This window comes from Primulina eburnea, chromosome 9 (assembly GCF_022965805.1).
Source record: "Primulina eburnea isolate SZY01 chromosome 9, ASM2296580v1, whole genome shotgun sequence".
In the NCBI taxonomy this organism is placed as follows: domain Eukaryota; kingdom Viridiplantae; phylum Streptophyta; class Magnoliopsida; order Lamiales; family Gesneriaceae; genus Primulina; species Primulina eburnea.
In genome coordinates, this window is record NC_133109.1 from 33,589,126 (window position 1) to 33,606,176 (window position 17,051).

The 17,051-nt window shown below is 28.9% G+C and overlaps 1 long non-coding RNA gene and 1 pseudogene across 1 annotated transcript; both read right to left on the reverse strand.

The window, feature by feature from the left end:
- Window positions 1-9,294: 9,294 nt before the first annotated feature.
- Window positions 9,295-12,140, reverse strand: LOC140840623 (uncharacterized). The gene is made up of 7 exons (XR_012120032.1): window positions 11,937-12,140; window positions 11,474-11,550; window positions 10,329-10,541; window positions 10,075-10,183; window positions 9,937-9,974; window positions 9,756-9,857; window positions 9,295-9,587 (listed from the first exon to the last, which is right to left on the reverse strand). It is a non-coding gene; the product is annotated as an uncharacterized lncRNA (long non-coding RNA).
- Window positions 12,141-13,069: 929 nt separating this feature from the next.
- On the reverse strand, window positions 13,070-16,614 carry LOC140841899 (serine carboxypeptidase-like 7; annotated as a pseudogene).
- Window positions 16,615-17,051: the final 437 nt, after the last annotated feature.

The window sequence follows — 17,051 nt, forward strand, 5'->3', positions numbered from 1 at the left end:
CAAGCACCACGGTTCGACCGCTCTACCAAGCGGGGACAATTATCGCACCCAACATAGTAATACACAACATTATTTTTTTTATTTAACATGTCTTTTTTTTCATCAACTATGTTTGTCAAAACTTTCTTGTTCAAAATTTGACGCATTTCGTAGACTATATGTATGAAAAACCAAGAAATTATATAATTCACAGAAACCATTTACTATTCTCTTCGAAGAACCGAAGACCCAAAATATGTGGCTTTGATTGATGTACTCTCATACTTATTTTTATATAAACAACAAGACACGTCATATAATATCAGAAAAATCAATTACCACCAACAATACTAACCAAAACGAATAAAAAAATCATAATACAAACAACCTCGATAAGAAAAAAAATGATAACTCAAAGTTTAAAAATAATTTATTTAGTACAATAACAAAAAAATTGAAGTATAATAACTGGATATTATATATTTTAATAATTTATCCATATTTGTCGTTCACCAGAGGACTCTTAGACCTACCAAATTTTGTAGTTCACCTATTATTTTCATGATAAATAATATTACAAAAATAATATAAGCAAGAACATAAAAACTCAAATTAAAATGCCTTCTATCAATTTAAGTAAAAAAAATTGATTAGAGAATATAATAATGTCGTAAAAAATTTAAATATTGATTTATAGACAGAAGTTTGAAAATACATTTGCCCCAATGAATAAAAAAAATGTTATCTCTTGATATTCTGAGACATAAGCTAAAAACGAAGAAATATTTCAATCTTTTTAATATTTTCTAAGTCACTCCAAACTAAGTAATCTAAGCAAACAGAAAACATGCATTATGTGTTTAAAAATTAACAAAATATCTCAACAATAAAAAATTGAAAAATAACCGTTTTTGTTGGATATTTGATTTTGTTTTCTCTTTTCTTTCTGCAAACAAACAAATCACATAAACAATTACAGTATCAATACAAAAGACATATAACAATCAAACATGTTAACGCTAGAGTAAAAAAAAAAAAACTCTCTCATTGCAAGAACACAAAATGATCAAATGGAGCATATTATTTAGTAATATTTATTTAGCAGCATTTATAAAAAAATTGACTAAATAACTTAAAAACAGTGTTTGAAATCACTTAAAGACAAATATTTCTCTCAATCACATATCTCTATTGACACTTAAAGAGTCTGAAAATATTTTTATTCGAAATGAGAGAAAGAAATTTTGTATGACATTAATATTTATAAATAATTTATTTTTATTCAATCCGACTCATTTCCCTTTGTCTTCCTGTTATTATTTGACGGCAATGTATAAATTTAAGTAACTAAAATTAAATTTAAAGTAAATTAAAATAATAATTAGTTTGATTGAGTTAAATACACTATTAATGATCTTATTAAACTAAGATAAAAAATGAATTAAATAACACCATTAACATGACAAATTGTAAAACAAAAAAATAATATAATAGTAAGCTCACAAATGAAAGTCATATACTTAATAGATTAATAATAGATAATATATTTTTAGTAATATGTATTTAGCATCATATATTATTAATTGATTAAAAAAATATGTATTCTCTCAATCACATATCTCTATTGACACTTAAAGAATCTGAAAATATTTGTATTCTAAATGGGAGAAAGAAATTTTGTATGACATTAATATTTATAAATAATTTATTTTTATTCAATCCGACTCATTTCCCTTTGTCTTCCTGTTATTATTTGACGGCAATGTATAAATTTAAGTAACTAAAATTAAATTTAAAGTAAATGAAAATAATAATTAGTTTGATTGAGTTAAATACACTATTAATGATCTTATTAAACTAAGATAAAAAATGAATTAAATAACACCATTAACATGACAAATTGTAAAACAAAAAAAATAATATAATAATAAGCCACAAATGAAAGTCATATACTTAATAGATTAATAATAATAATAGATAATATATTATTTAGTAACATGTATTTAGCATCATATATAATGATTATTATTAAATGAAGGTAAGGATAGATAGATATAATTTATAAGGTTTTTTCACAAAACAAATTTTAATCTCGGCTATTGAATTTAAAAGTTTAGTAATTAGTAAATAAATAATAAGGATAAGGATTAAAAGTTTAGTAATTAGTAAATAAATAATAAGGATAAGGACAAAAGAGTAATTGCATAATTGTAATTAATAATTAATTAATAAGGATTGAATTTAAAAGTTTAGTAATTAGTAATTAGTAAATAAATAATAAGGATAATGACAAAAGAGTAAATGCATAATTGTAATTAATAGATAATAATAAGGATAAGGACAATAGAGTAAATGACAAAAGAGTAAATGTATAATTGTAATTAATAGATAATAATAAGGATAAGGACAATAGAGTAAATTCACAATTCAATCTCTATATTTATATAGACTAGAACAGTGCACGTGCGTTGCACGTGGAAACGATTTTATTTGAGATAAAATTAGTTGATATAATAAATAAAATTGAAAATTATATTTTTTATAAATTCATATTAATTACATATATGAAATTTACATGTTTTCACATGTTTATTTTAAATAATTTACTTTTCGTTATGTAATTTTGTTGGTTATTTCTGTGTACATGTCAAGTTTTAATAACAAGAACAGATATCGTCCGAAAAAACTTGATATATTACAAATCTACATTAAAAACAATTCTTTAATTAACTTGAACAAAAACTTGAATAAATTAATAAACTAAATTGAAATTAAAATAAAAGGATAAAACAAACACAATTTAAATAATTTAAATTAAAATAATTAATAAATGACTGTTCAAATATCGATTAATGCACATATCAATTCTTAAGCAATGATTTTGAAGGAATTCATTATTTTATCAATATGTTATGTCAAATTATATTTAACTAATTCAACAACATACAATAACCAAGTGTCCTTTTGTTATTTAATAATTGCAATTGCAACAATGAATGATGGATTTCTCTAGCTTTCGTTTTTTAGGCTATGACTATCAGCATGTACTCAATCTCATATGTTGTTAGGACCGGCTAGATGTTTAGAGGGGGTGAATGAATACCTATTAAAACTTTCGGTATTATTGGTTTGAGCTAACAAAATACAATCGCTTTATCTCAACTCAGTTGAGTTACAAGTCAACAAGGTAAAATATATGCGCAAAAAAAGAATTGTGTTCAAAGTTGAACCAAATAGATACTAACACGATAATCGGTAGATCCAATTATCCCAATGCCAAAAATATTCATGATGTTCAGTAGTTTTTCGTTGATGAAAATATTGTTAAACAACCAATTCAAGCTGATTTTGATGGAGAAAATGGAGAAGAAATGCATCAACCTTTGGAGAATGCATAATATGTAGAGTACAAGCAACAATCAATAATCAATCAACATATTTTAGTCAACGAGACAGAAAATGAACAAAGATCTCAACGATTTAGAAGAAGAGCAACATGGATGACAAATTATGAGGTAACTGGTAATAACCAAATTGAAGATTAATTTGTTCATTTTGCTCTATTTTCATATTGTGATCCAGTAGCTTTTGAAGAAGGTGTCAAAGAATCAAAATAGCAAAAGGCAATGGATGCTGAAATCACATCCATCGATAAAAATAAAACTTGGGAACTCATCGAGCTTCCAAAAGGTCAAAAAACGATGTGTGAAGTAGATTTACATGAGTAAATTGAAAGAAAATGGAAAGTCGACATTCTTACATGAAGACTTGGAAGAACATATATGTATCCATCAACCTCCTTGTTATATTAAGTTGGAAATGAGCATAAAGTGTATAAATTGAAAAAAAAAACTTTGTATGAGTTAAAGCAAGCCCCACGAGCTTAGTATAGTCGAATTAAGACTTATTTTTTAAGGTATGTTTTCAAAAAAGTTCATATGAGTATAAACTTTGTACAAAATTGAAGATGATGGAAAAATCTCATTGTTTGTTTATATGTTAATGATCTTATATTCTCTGAAAATGATAGTGTCATGTTTGGAAAATTTAAGAAGTCCATGATGGTTGAGTTTGATATGTAGGATCTTGGCAAGATGCATCATTTTCTTGGTATGAAGTAGTTCAATCTACTTATGAGATTTTTATTTCACAAAAGAAACGTGTTCAAAAAGTTTTGTGCAGATTTAATATGAAGAAATGTAATTATGCAAGTACTCCCGTAGACTATGGTTTGAAGATAACAAAAATTTGTTAAGGAAATAAGATTGACAACACATTTTACAAGCAAATTGTTAGAAGCTTAATGTATTTGACAGCAACAATGTCGGATATTATGTATTCTTTCAGTCTCATAAGCAGATACATTGAGAATCCTACAGAAATGCATTTTTAAGTTGTTAAGAAGATTTTATGATGCCGACAACGAACACAAGAACTTGGTCTCTACTATAAGAAAGGAGAACAATCAGATTTGAAGGAGATCGAGATGATAGAAAAAGAACTTAAGGATATGATTTTTTTTTTTAGATCAAGCGGTTGTTCCATGCACTTCGAAGAAACAATCAATTGTTACTTTATCAACCATTGAAGCTAAATTTGTTGCATCAACTTCACGTGCATGTAAAGCTATTTGGTTGAGAAAAATTCTTGAAGAGCTTAAATTCAAGAATCATGATCTTTTTGCAATTTATTATGATAATAGTTCAGCCATAAAACTATCAAAGAATCTAGTCCTCCATGAAAGAAGCAAGCTCATTGATGTGAAATATCAATTTTAAGTGACTGCACAAAGAATGAAACAATTGATCTCATATATTGCAAAAGTGAAAACCAAGTAGCTGACATGTTTACCAAGTCCCTGAAACTACCTGCATTTCATAAACTAAGGGAGCTACTTGGTATTAGCATACTACAAAACAAATTTGAAGGATGATGTTCTTATTAAGCCGATGTTTACCTTATCGGTTTAAGGGAGATATTATTGAATTGTTAAAGGTTTGTCGAAGTACTTAGTTATCTGTCTTGTCAAATAAAATCTGTTAGTCATTGTTTACTATTAACAAAGTATTACAGAAAATAATTATCTTAGCATATTTGTTATTTAGTGGTCAAATATTGTTGCTATTTTTATGGTTTTTTTCATATGTATATTTGCCTATAAAAGGCTCATTGCTGAATAAAAAATATATATAATAGAAAACAAAATTCTTCTCTTTGTTTGATTTATATTTTATTCTCTGAATCACTAACCACAAATCTATATGTTCATTTAACTTGAAGTTTAAAAAATACAATTCGAACCATTTTTGCTTATAAAACGTATATGCTTATTTGATTTGAAGTTTAAAAAATCAAGTTTGAACTATTTTTTGTTATGAAACATAGAAAATATATCTTTAAAAAATATTAATAATAGCCTACTTTTTCATGTGAAAGAATGCATAATAAAAAAATATGTAAGAAATATTAATAGCATTCAAATTTTTATTTGAAATAATGCATAGTTATGTATCAATTAAATAAATAAATAAACTAAATTAAATTAAAATTATATCAATTATTAACTAATAATAGGGAAAATAATGCATAATGATGTATCAATCTATCAATTAAATAAATTAACTTTATTTAACTTGAAGTTTAAAAAATTAAGTCTGAACCTCTAACTAAAAATTAATATGTTCATTTAGCTTAAATTTTAAAAAATTAAAAAGATACATTAATCGTATATAAATCAATCAAATCAACAAACGTTAGAGCAATATTATATGAGTATGTTCATTTTAATAAGTCGGTGAAATCACAATACATTATTATTATTATTACAAAAAATAAAAAACTAAAATTATTCACATCGTGATGTCCTCACAATTATTTCAAAAACAATAAAGCACCAACATCTACAAATATTTATTTATGCTAAATTTATATATCGAAACATATGCAAATCAAATATTAGATCACTAAAATTTTATGGATGAGTGTTATAGATAAATATAAATGAGATAATGACATATTTATATATTGATTTAACTTTAAGTTAAAAAAGTTAAGTATGAAACATTTTTTGTTAAAAAAAATAGAAAATATATTATAGGTTTAAAAAATACTAACCACAAATTTATATGTTTATTTAACTTGAAGTTTAATAAATACATTTTAAATTATTTTTGGTTATAAAACATATATGTTTATTTAATTTGAAGTTTGAAAAATTAAGTCTGAACAGCTAACAAAAAATCTAACAAAAAATTTATATGTTCATGTAATTTGATGTTTAAAAAATTAAGTCCTTACCATTTTTGGTTATAAAACATAGAAAATATATTTAAAAATAGAAAAATTTATTGTAGGTTTAAAAAATACTAACAATAAATTTATATATATGTTCATTTAACTTGAAGTTTAAAAAATAAAGTTTGAACTATTTTTAAGTATAAAACATATATGTTTTTTTAACTTGAAGTTTTAAAAATTAAATCCGAACCGCTAACAAAAAATTTATATGTTTATGCATTTGAAGTTTAAAAAAACATAGAAAATATATTTAAAAATAAAAAATATATTGTAGGTCAAAAAAATACTAACCATATATTTATATGTTCATTTAAATTGAAGTTTAAAAAATAAAGTTTGAACTATTTTTAGTTATCAAACATATATATTTTTTTAATTTGAAGTTTAAAAAATTAAGTCTGAACCATTTTTGGTTATAAAACATAGAAAATATATTAGAAAATAGAAAATATATTTTAGGTTTAAAAATACTAACCATAAATTTATATGTTCATTTCAGTTGAAGTTTAAAAAATAAAGTTTGAACTATTTTTAGTTATAAAACATATATGATTTTTTTTTAAATTTGAAGTTTTAAAAATTAAGTTCGAACCGCTAACCAAAAATTTATATGTACATGTAACTTGAAGTTTACTAATCATAAATTTATGCGTTCATTTAAATTGAAATTAAAAAAATAAAGTTTGAACTTTTTTTATTTATAAAACATACATGTTTTTTTTAACTTAAAGTTTAAAAAATTAAGTCTGAACCGCTAACCATAAATTTATATGTTCATTTAAATCGAAGTTTAAAAAATAAAGTTTGAACTATTTTTATTTATAAAACATTTAACAAAAAATTTATAGATATATGTTAATTTAACTTGAAGTTTAAAAAATAAAGTTTGAACTATTTTTAGGTATAAAACATATATGTTTTTTTAAATTGAAGTTTTAAAAATTAAATCTGAACAGCTAACAAAAAATTTATATATTAATGTAACTTGAAGTTTAAAAAAATTAAGTTGAAACCATTTTTTATTATAAAGCTTAGAAAATATATTGATGTGAAATAATGCATAGTAAAATAAAATGTATCAATTAAACAAATTAGGTAATTAGATAAGAAAATTGAAAAGTCACCTAAATAAATAAATAAGACATTAATTAAGTAATAGTTGGAAAAGGGTAACCAAGTAAATTCATAATTCAAACTTATATATTTATAATAAATATATATTGATGTGAAATAATGCATAGTAAAATAAAATGTATCAATTAAACAAATTAGGTAATTAGATAAGAAAAGTGAAAAGTCACCTAAATAAATAAATAAGACAAAATAAAATGTATCAATTAAACAAATTAGGTAATTAGATAAGAAAAGTGAAAAGTCACCTAAATAAATAAATAAGACATTAATTAAGTAATAGTTGGAAAAGGGTAACCAAGTAAATTCACAATTCAAACTCAAATAAAATGTATCAATTAAACAAATTAGGTAATTAGATAAGAAAAGTGAAAAGTCACCTAAATAAATAAATAAGACAAAATAAAATGTATCAATTAAACAAATTAGGTAATTAGATAAGAAAAGTGAAAAGTCACCTAAATAAATAAATAAGACATTAATTAAGTAATAGTTGGAAAAGGGTAACCAAGTAAATTCACAATTCAAACTCATATATTTATAATAGTATAGATATAGATTATATGTTCATTTAAATCGAAGTTTAAAAAATAAAGTTTGAACTATTTTTATTTATAAAACATTTAACAAAAAATTTATAGATATATGTTAATTTAACTTGAAGTTTAAAAATAAAGTTTGAACTATTTTTAGGTATAAAACATATATGTTTTTTTAAATTGAAGTTTTAAAAATTAAATCTGAACAGCTAACAAAAAATTTATATATTAATGTAACTTGAAGTTTAAAAAAATTAAGTTGAAACCATTTTTTATTATAAAGCTTAGAAAATATATTGATGTGAAATAATGCATAGTAAAATAAAATGTATCAATTAAACAAATTAGGTAATTAGATAAGAAAATTGAAAAGTCACCTAAATAAATAAATAAGACATTAATTAAGTAATAGTTGGAAAAGGGTAACCAAGTAAATTCACAATTCAAACTTATATATTTATAATAAATATATATTGATGTGAAATAATGCATAGTAAAATAAAATGTATCAATTAAACAAATTAGGTAATTAGATAAGAAAAGTGAAAAGTCACCTAAATAAATAAATAAGACAAAATAAAATGTATCAATTAAACAAATTAGGTAATTAGATAAGAAAATTGAAAAGTCACCTAAATAAATAAATAAGACATTAATTAAGTAATAGTTGGAAAAGGGTAACCAAGTAAATTCACAATTCAAACTCAAATAAAATGTATCAATTAAACAAATTAGGTAATTAGATAAGAAAAGTGAAAAGTCACCTAAATAAATAAATAAGACAAAATAAAATGTATCAATTAAACAAATTAGGTAATTAGATAAGAAAAGTGAAAAGTCACCTAAATAAATAAATAAGACATTAATTAAGTAATAGTTGGAAAAGGGTAACCAAGTAAATTCACAATTCAAACTCATATATTTATAATAGTATAGATATAGAATAGATATAGATAAAAATCAATAAAACATAACTCACAAGTTAGTTCGTTCGATACCTACTACAACACTCATTCGGTCAGCATAAGCAACTCTTTCATCGTCATCCCTATCTCCATTAATATCGCCAAAACATGTAATAAAAGGCAAAGTACATCATATTGCCATCAAATTCCGCCAAAAAACAATAACATAGAGCATGGATGATCACAACATAAGTTTGCCTTCCTAAAAAACATGTGATTTTCCATACTTAATGTCGGGTCACTTCTATAGGAACATTCCGGTGCATTTGTGTACGAGAATCCAGTTCCCGTCTATGAATAATCTCACATTTTTACGAAAGTAAACATATTTTGATGATTTAAGGACTAACATTTACGACGTCATATGAAGAGAATCACTCTATGTGCAGCATAAAATAATCCTATTAATTACAACCTATGAACCTTTCTGATGTGAAGAGCTTCTTGTACAGATTCGTCTCTGGCCCATATGTAAGAGAACCAATAAGTTTTGTACTGCAACCAAGAAAATTTGGGGCATATGAAAAGATCAACTCAAATAATATGATGAACCAACTAATCAGATGCTAGACAGCAAAACTTAAGGAAATTGATTACACGAAGAGCATAAACACATTGTATATTATTTGGATCTTGATTTACATATTCGCTCGCCATCGCAGCTACTCTTCGCTAACTGTAAGTTGTTAAGTCACCACTGTTATGTTGGTAATACCTGACTATGAAACCGGCAAACAGATTTAGATCAGAGTAAATAAACTGACACCCTTTTTAAAATTTCTCCACTATATTGAACTACTCGTCCTGAAATATAGCTCCTAAAGAAAGAGGTTGCAGAAACTACCTCATAGTATTCATCTGATATGAGTGCCATTCGGTGAGCACAAGCAACTGTTTCACTTGAATCCTTGTTTACATCTGTCATTGAATTTCCGACTAAGTATCCCTGCTCAAAATTGCAACTCATTCACCTCGAATAAGCTTGGTGGCCAAGGACAAAATACTGTTCTGAGGATGTTGTTTACTTGGAGGTTCATCTGTGGCTGAAGCCCAGCATCGTTCCCTACATATCAGCACCCATTTTGAGAAATAAAAATCAAATTCAATCAAATCAATGGTTACTATATGTTTGTCAGCACATATATGATATAGTTATACTCTACCTTTTACTATTTCAAAAGCAACCATGGGCACAAGAGTTTGCCTCCATAAGATCAGTCACCAGCAACATATAGACGATTTTTAAAAAATGATGGATGATTTTAACAACCACTGCAATTTTCATGATGGCATTAGCTTCCAAAACATATAATAATAATAATAAGACAAAGTTCAATTGATCCCAGAAAAATAGGCAAAGTTCATTATATTGCCGTCGTTTCTGCCAATAAACAATACTGTGGGATATGGATGATACCTTCCTCAAGAACATGAAATTGTCGGAGGTTGATTTGGTATCGGAGGCATGGTAACCTCTAGATGTATTCGCATATGAAAATCCAGTTCCTACAGGAGCGTCTACGAATATAATGATCGCAATCTGAATAAAAATAACATTTGTTCCAATAATTGGTTCCTTGATGCTTGTACTTCACAAGTTCAAATATATGTTGTAAGTAAAAGTTTGAACCTTTTGTGATTCGTTTGATTACAATGGATGTGATTCACGAACAAAAGCAGAATTAACACAGCAAGTCAAGGCAAGGCAAGGAAGATCCTTTCTCCGCAAGACGAAATTGTCCGTATAATACGTTCCAGGCAATCGTCCACAAGATACAACGGCTTCAAGTCAAAAGATTGCAGCACTACAACCTCTAGAACGCAGCGAACAATATACGCAACAACTTTCAAGTATTTTGAAATAAAGAATGCAGCAATATGTGAAGAAAGAGAACAACGAAAATTCAGCAGCCTATTCAACATGTTGAGAGGATTATTTATAGATGGTCACCAAACACGTAGAGGAGACACGTCTCTCCAGATCGGATGTGTAGAAGAGTCACAATTTAAGGCAGGGGACACATGGTTTGGTACAAAAGCAGCCTAGAACTGATGCTTTGAACGTCAAGGGACGCGCATGTTTTCAGAAACAGCGCAGCAACACACACGGCCGCGCGCAGCAAGGCGCGCACGAGAAGCTACGAGGCCGGGCGCCTTGTTTTGCTTTGGCGGCCTTCTAGCCGAGATACAGCAACATGCGTGCGGGATGTGGCATACCTGCATGCGTAGCTCTATCCAACAAGTGCGCGCACTGTAGTGCGTGTGTGCTTCTGACAATATTTTCCAAATAAATTAATACTTGTCAAAGACCGAACCGAACCGAAGGGGGCCGAGCGCGCCCACGCGTGTGTGTTTCATCTAGACACATCTTATTAGCGTCTTCCCCTTCTAAAAAATTCTGGTACCCTTTGGGGCCCAAACATTTAACTCAAACTTAGAGTTTATCAGGAAAGTTCAATTTGTCTCCTTTTCTGATGTGGAACAAGTCCCACTCACTTTTCTTTTCAACTTGTCCCACTCACTTTCTTTTCAATACTCTTTTTAATTCATTTATACCAACACCTTTGTCCATGAAGACGAATTTAAGATGAAAGATGGAAGGCTTCCATCAAAGCTTGAATGATCAAAATTCAATGGACCTACACGTACACATTGTTAAGATTGGAACTTGGACCTAACTTAACCCCAAAAGCTAGCTCGTGGGGGAAAGATTGTCCAGGCCCATATATACAACTCCAAGGTTATTTATCCAACCGATGTGGGACAATTAACACACCCCTCTCACGCCCAGGAATGAACATCTGGAGCGTGGAGTTTACAAATAACCCAATTATGAGTAGAACAGGGTGGCCTAATTATAGGCAGTCCAACACATAATGGTGGAACCCGGGCTCTGATACCATGTTAAGAATGGAACTTGGACCTAACTCAACCCCAAAAGCTAGCTCGTGGGGGAAGGATTGTTCAGGCCCATATATACAACTCCAAGGTTATTTATCCAACCGATGTGAGACAATTAACACACATACACATACAAGTCTGTGAACAAATAGTGAGTTTTAACAATCATTAGAAAGATTGAAGAACAGATATCAGGAATTAACTTCAAGTATTGCACCTTTAGCCTTCCAAGGCCTTGATAGCGCAAATGAAGACAAATCGACAACCAGGGAGAAGATATAAGCTTCCTCAAATGCAAGAACTCAAACTTTGTGACTAGTTGTCTAATAAAAATAAGTTACAGCTTTTTGAGCTTGATATTCATCACACTTGGTAAAAAAAATTTCCTGATTACTTCACTAATTTATAAATTCTTAATTTCTTACACTAAAATACATTAGAATCATATTTTTATATTAAATAATAACTTTATAGTCGTGTCGCGTGCTTCTATAGTCGATTTTTTTTACACCACTATTCTTGTAAAAAAAATAGAAATTAAATTTGAAAAAATAAAAATCAATTTTAAATATTTTGAGTTTTAATAAACATAAATTTAGTTTTTCATATATTGATCTCTTTCAAATACATTGCAACAATATTGACCTCAAGATTTCTTGATATTTACAGAGTGATAAAGTTGATCTTATACTTGTATGCAAGTTGTAGTTCACGATTCACTTGAAGCCCACTCCTTTAGACATTTTTTTGGTTTTATTTTAAATCTATAATTTATAATTTTCGAACATTTTGTTCGATCAAAATATTGACAAAGTATTGTCTAAAAACATTATATTTGAATTTGAACAATTTTTTCTAATAGATTTTTGTGTCAAACTCAAACACATTCGAGACATTTTTATTTGAGCCTAGGAATAGTACCGTGCCATTCCAATTGCACCAACGCTTTTTATTTTTCTATTTAATTTATTGTTTTTTGTTTCAAAACAATTTAAATAGTTTCCTAAGTTATTTTTTAACTATTTAAATAAAGGTTTTAATTAGTAAGATAATGATATTTTTTTTAAAAAAAATGGGAGTTATCTAGTAAAATAAGCCGACTTTGATTATGATATGATGTTAGAATTTTCGTGATTTTAAACACTCTTACAAAAACAAGAAATTAAGAAAACAAGAAACGAAATATGGAACTTTTAGTGCATAACTTCAACCTTTATTCTAAAAGTAAAATATATGCTTTGAAATTTCGCACAAGGATTATGACAAATCCATCTATTATATTTATTGAACTCAATAATGATAAAAAAAAAAAGTTCAATAAAAAGGCAACAATATATTATTACAATATGAATTAGGAAGCAGTGGAAAAACAGAAACCCTCATATGATCTCTACAGTGGGAGCAAAGAGAACCATCTCTTTGCCATGGCAAAGCATTGTTCCGGCATGTATTCTGGGGCTACATGACTTCCGCCCTGCATAACACGATACAAACAACATCAAATTACACTTTCATCCTCTTCATGTGCTTACCAAAACGAGTCGTGAAGTCTTCTTGCCTTCACAGTGGCAAAGGTGAGAGAGGCCAGATCACTTTTCTTGTATTTCTCTGTGTATCTACGAGGGTAAATCATATAATTAAATTAAATTCAGAATCTACATATTCAATAACATTCGAATGATTAAAACGACACCAGTGAAGGATGTAAGGGTAAACATACAATTAACCAAGTCTCAAAGGGTGTTATTATAACATATACGAACCATGCATCAAGTGTTGTCATTGTAATTATTTTAATTTCAAGAAACGTTTATTAAAGAATATGTAGGCCAGATAAGAATCGAAAACCAACCCTGCAACTTGGCCATCAACGGTCCATGGTCTCCATTCATCTTCGATGGTTAGATTGAGACTGCGGATCCATTTTAGAGTACTGGTGTAGGGCACTGATAAGTCATGATCTCCACTGGAAACGAGAAATACATAGTTACAAACGGTCAAACACCATAGAAAATGTGAGCTGGTTAAGCACCTATAGACCAAAGCTCCATATCCTTTGTCAAGTAGAAGTTGATGGTGTGGGACTACACTTTCTACATCATATTCGTACAATAAGCTCCTATTACATCTTTTCCAGTAATCTTTAATCATTCCCTGGTCATTCATTCGCATTCAAATTTATGTTAACGATCTAGAGCAGATACTTCTTCATGTTTTTCGAAGTATGTTAATGGAGGATTGTACCTTTCTGACATAAAGAGCTTCTTGTACAGACGGATCATTTGCCCAGACATAAGATGCCACGTGATTCTCAAGCTGCAATTAAAATTACTTTATACATGGGAAATTAATATCAGAAGGTTTTATTGGGAAATTGGATTGCTATATATGTGAACTAGTAAGAACATATATTTTACAAGGCACCACGAGTCCTCTCGTTTGGACATGAGAAGGAAATCGATGGGGTCGTTTTCTATAATCATTCGCCTCTCTGTAAATTCATCAGCTTTTGGAGGTGAAAGTGTACACTTTGGTAGCAAAATATGATTCGCATTTATATTGTCAGTGCACTGCAATAAAACAAGTGAATTGTAGTAAGAGATGCTAATTTGCGAAAAATAATAAATCAGAAGAAAATATAATCTTCACCTGATCGATGAGTTGAAGAATATCAAGGCATTCATAATTATTTGGGTCTGGATTTAGATATTCCCCCTTGCAGCTACTCTTTGCTCGCTGAATATTTCCAAGTTACCAGTGACGATGTTTGGATATATCCAATAAATTACTTAGCACTAGAGGTATATTTAAACATTTTACAACCTCTTAAAGATTATTGTAATGTCAATCTGGAGATTGAATGAAGGTTTTTCTGTTTGTCAATCAAGTCTATAGAATGTTCTCAAGTCAACAAATCTTGTAAGAATGCATGATAACCAAACAATGATCCAATCACCGTAACTACATGTGATCATCAAAGATCAAGATGTGTCCTGACCTTACAATCAACTATCCTTAGAACAAAGCAGTCCAGAACAAATTTTACCTCCCTCCCTTTCAAGTTTCTCATGGAGAGATATCTAGATGATAGAGAAGTTGGAATATGAAACTACCTCATAATATTCATCTGATATGAGTGCCATTCGGTGAGCTGAAGAATCCTCTCATTATAAAACTGTACTTGATCAACTGGTGCGTTTCCCGTAACGTATCCCTGGTTCGTTTTTCCAGCGTCGTTAATATGTCAATTCTACCCTAAAATTTCTTACAAGAAAACAAGACTAACATCAAGAAAAAGTTCCAAGGATATCAGTTACTTTGAGGCATATTCTAGGCTGAAGTCCTGCTTCATTTCCTACAGTTTCAACATAAGTTGAATCAGGAAAGAAAATCAAATTAAATTCAATCCCATCATCAATTGTCAAATAGTTAAAGCATCACTCTTATATGATACCTTTTACTATTTCTAAAGCAATCATGGGCACAGCTTTGCCTCCATAAGAGTGACCGCCAACATAGAGGCGATTTTTAATAAACGAAGGATGATTCAACAACCACTGCAATTTTTAATCTTAGCATCAAATCAATAATAAGTGCACGATAAAAATGCAAACAAAAATTCTTGGCATCTCCCTTAAATAGTTTTTCCAAGAAACAATAGCATGGATGGTAATGGCCTAAGCAACTTTAAGATTACCTTCCTCAAAAACATGTAATAATCCCACGTTGATTTGGTGTCGGAGGAAGTGTAGACTTGCGATGTATTTATATAGGAGAATCCAGTTCCAACGGGGGCGTCTATGAATATAATGCTGGCGAACTGAAACCATATCATGCAACAGCATATGATCATTGCATAGGTGATTAAAACACAGAGATTTGAAGCAAGAACACAGACGAATGACGTGTATTAGATGTTTAAACCTTTGTCCATGAATATGGATTGTAAACTAAATCAGGTAAGCTTCCATTAAAGGTTGAAAAATCAAAATTCAAGGGACCTGCACGCACATACTCACAATCAAAAACCAATCAGACCATAATATGTTTGGGTTATTTAGTTGTCATATTACTGGTTATGTTAAAATTTTAAAAACAAAATTTATTCAGTTAAAGGCAAGGACGAGCGTCGTTACCGATTTCATACACGATGGCGGAAAACCCAGAGCACCCGGGGCCACCCATAGTCCAAAACAAAAGCGGATCCTTATTCGGGTCTCCTTCAGACTCGACGAAGTAATAAAACAACTGACGTTCTCCATTTTCGCCCAAGCTAATATACCTGAAGTTAAGGGATGCCAAATCCTAAGGCATTTGAAAGCTAAACTCCTTCTTCCAATCAAAAAAGCATTTCGGTAAAAGTAAAATTTTATACATTCAAATAATTTTCAGAAATGACGATCCATATTTGAAATCGAACTAGTGGTGCAAATTCAGAAAATGCTTCTTTAATTTAACAGTGCTTTTGGTTGTGTGATTGCGAGCTGGAAGTTGCCAAAAAGAACTGCGAAATAAATATGATGAAATGAACTCACCCGGTTTCGAGTTTGAAAGGCAAAGTACCCGGATAGCCCGGCAAAGTCTTGATAATATTCGAATCTGCGGCGGAGGCGGAGGCGGAGGCGGAGGCGAGGATGAACAAGAAAAGAGCATTGAAATTAAAGCGTAGTTTCGAACTCACGTATTCCGCCATGCCTTTTTACTCGGCGGCGGAACAAGCTTCGCAGTATGTTTAGTTGTTCACCAAGTTAGATTTATATTTCTGATTTTTCTTGAAACCTTATCGTTTGATTATTGATGGTTGACCATGGCTTTTCAGTTTAGTTCAAATAATTAAACTTGATCAATATTAAATGGAAAATGTGTAACGGTCAATTCTATCGATATTCATAATAAAAAATAATACTCATATCGTAAAAAAATAATATTTTTTTATAGATGACTCAAATAAAAGATTTTGTCTCACAAAATACGATCTGTGAGACTGTCTTACACAAGTTTTACGGAATTTACATTTCTTACTAGTAGACAACTACTGGCTTCGACAAGTATAGAAAATTATTTTAAAATCCTCCAAATAAAAGTTTTCAAGGAGCTAAACAAATAAAATATTAGTGATTTACAAAATAATCTAAATGATGATCGAATTTCACAGACTATTTAAAAGAGCTCAGCCGCACATAATTCTTAAAGAAAATCGATCTCTCAAGACAACTGATCTCATACTAAATCAGTCAGG